This window comes from Myotis nattereri (assembly GCF_964212035.1).
Source record: "Myotis nattereri genome assembly, chromosome: 3".
In the NCBI taxonomy this organism is placed as follows: domain Eukaryota; kingdom Metazoa; phylum Chordata; class Mammalia; order Chiroptera; family Vespertilionidae; genus Myotis; species Myotis nattereri.
This window is the reverse complement of record NC_138077.1, coordinates 116,745,392-116,748,220: the sequence shown is the minus strand read 5'-3', so window position 1 is coordinate 116,748,220 and position 2,829 is coordinate 116,745,392.

Sequence of the window (2,829 nt, the reverse complement as noted above, 5' to 3'; positions counted from 1 at the left end):
AAAACCCACGCACATGTCCACGCTGAGGATAAGAGTCCTCTAACTCCCTTTCCATTCAGACGACACAGCCGGTGGTTCCTGTGTCCTGCACTGTCCGTCTCCCACTGCTTCCTTTCCTGCCTCGCCTCAGATGCTGTGTTCTGCCTTCCACTAGACGTGTTCGCTGTGTTCATGACAGAGGCCCACGTGGCTCTGCCCCGCAGACTGCCCCCCACTGGCCTTCCAAAAAGTTACCTTCCTTACCCCTCCCCCAGGCCTGCCTTAGAGACCAGCTCTGTTCTCTCTGTCTCTCCACTACTTCCACCCAATCAATCCCACGCTGCTGACTCTTTGGAGGCCCAACGTATTTATCATAATTGCCCAGGCTATAAAAATGATCGTTCTGAAATCCTGAGGTCATTGTCCAATGGCATTCTGGCACAATCCCTGAACAAGAACTGTTGCTATTCAATGGTTAATGAACCACATCACAAAAATGGTGATAGTGCAGAATAATGGAGGCCCTGGAGAGAGCAGGGCAGCAACAAGGGGCTTGGAACAGAATCACTGAATAAGCTCCACATTTATGTAAATATCTCTGACCAGCTGCATAATTGCCTCTTTGCATTCAAGGGTCTATAAATATCTCAGAAAAAGATTGCTGAGGCCATGACACAAAGCTTCCCAGATGCCCTTTCCTATGGGCAGTGTGGCACCGTCAGTGGGTAAATTCACTGCCCTGTAGAGGGGTCATTCAAGGGAGGGCAGGGCCAGCAGTGCATTACACGTTGGCAAAAACTTAGAGAAGAATGTGAGTCTTCAAAAGCCTGATTCACATCTGTTACTTCCAGTCCAGTTGCAGCTGTCCGTTAAGCCATCACTCTCTTCACACTGCAGCTAAATGGATAAATGGGATCGTTTATCAAACAGTGAGAAGGTGCAGGTGCTGAGAACTACTCAACCTTCAGAATTCAGATGGGGCTCTTTGAGGCAGAGTCCCTCGACCCCCATCCCCACCTGCCAAGGACAGTGTGAGTTGTGCATAGCATGGGCCTCATGGCTTCTGCTGCTGGCACACAGGCAAAGGTGTAGCTTCCTGGCACCTGGATGGCCTGGGACCATCACCCAGTGACCCTCAAGCCTGAAGGGCCTCAAACCATCTCTAGTTTAAGTTTGGGCAGAAATTTCTCCCAGCCATGGTGCAGTCCTCCGCAGCTACACAGGCCTCTCCTTGCCCTACAAGCACTTAATGAGCATAACGAATAACTTCTGAAGTGATCATTATCATCTTCCTGGAAAAGCTATTAAGGACCTAGTTAGAACAGTGCTGGAGCTGTGCAGGATGCAGCCAGCCAGACCCAGACTGTGGGCACATGTGGAGGCCAGCTGCAGTGACTGGAGGCTAGCACTGGGAGAAGCAGTGTCTGCTCACATCTGCAGGCTGGGGAGGAGTGGAGTGCACCATTCACCATCAAGAACCAAGCTCATCAGTCCCAGCAACGACAACAACAACAACAACAACAAATCACAGACATTCCAGAAAACTGGGATCTTAAGCCAGCCAAAGGAATGACATTTCAATTTTTCATTTTTATTTTTTTATTATTATGTTAGCTTTTTTTTTTTTTGCTTTTTTCTTTGTTCTCCTTTTTTGTTTGTTTGTTCCTTTATTTCCTACTTCTTTTCACATTATTTTTTCAACCACGTGAGCAGCAGACATGTGAGCGGCATGGTCTTGTCCAGGGAGCATCAGCCCCGCGAGCAGCCTGCCTCAAGCTTAAGAGCAGCAGCCTCATGTGGCCTGCCCCTGTCCAAGGAGCAGCAGCTGTGTGAGCGGCCGGCTTCCCCGTCCGAGGAGCAACCACACAAGCAGTCCGACCTGACAAAGGAGCAGCAGCTGCACAAGCAGTCTTCCTACGTCTGAGGAGCGGCAGCCCTGTGCAGCCGCCCCCATCCAAGGAGCAGCAGCTGCACAAGCATCTTGCCCTCATCCAAGCAGCAGAAGCCGCACGAGCAGCCTGCTGAATCTGAGGAGCAGCAGTTATGCGAGCGGCCCGGCCCCATTCAAGGAGCAGCAGCAGCCCACCTGGGTCAGAGGAGCAGCAGCCACATGAGCAGACCGCCCACGTCCGAAGAACGGCAGCCATGCGCAGCATGCACCGGTCGGAGGAGCAGAGCCACAACAGCCTGCACCTATCCGAATAACAGCAGCCACATGAGCAGTCCACCCCAGTTCAAGGAATAGCAGCTGTGTGTGTAGCCCAACCCCATCCAAGGAACAGCAGCCTCGTGATCAGCACACCGTCTGTCTGAGGAACAGCAGCTGTCTGTGAAGCCTCCCCTCATCAGCCAAAGAAGCCATCACAGCTGTGAACAGCACCCACCAGAGGAGCTGCTGCAAACTGAGGAGCAGCTGCTACCACAACTGCCTGAGGAGCAACCACAGCCCGAGAAGCCACTGCCACCCAAGGAGCAGCCCCTGAACGACTCAACATCTAGATATGTCGGTGAGATCAAACATGGGTAGACAAAGAAACCCCCAAAGGAAAGAGAAGGCGGACTCTCCAGAAAAGCAGCTAAGTGAAACAGAGGTATGCAACATGTCAGAAAAAAGAATTCAGATTAAGGGTCCTAGAATGCATAAACTGGATGGAGGAAAAAATCAACAATTTATGCAAGAAGCAAGAAGAAACAAATGAAAAAATCAACAAATTATGTAAGAACCAAGAAGAAATGAAGAGTGATATAGCTGCAATAAAAAACACCATTGAAAGTTTCAACAGTTGACTAGGAGAAGCAGAGGACCAAATTAGCAAATTAGAAGACAGGGAAGCAAAACACACCCAAACT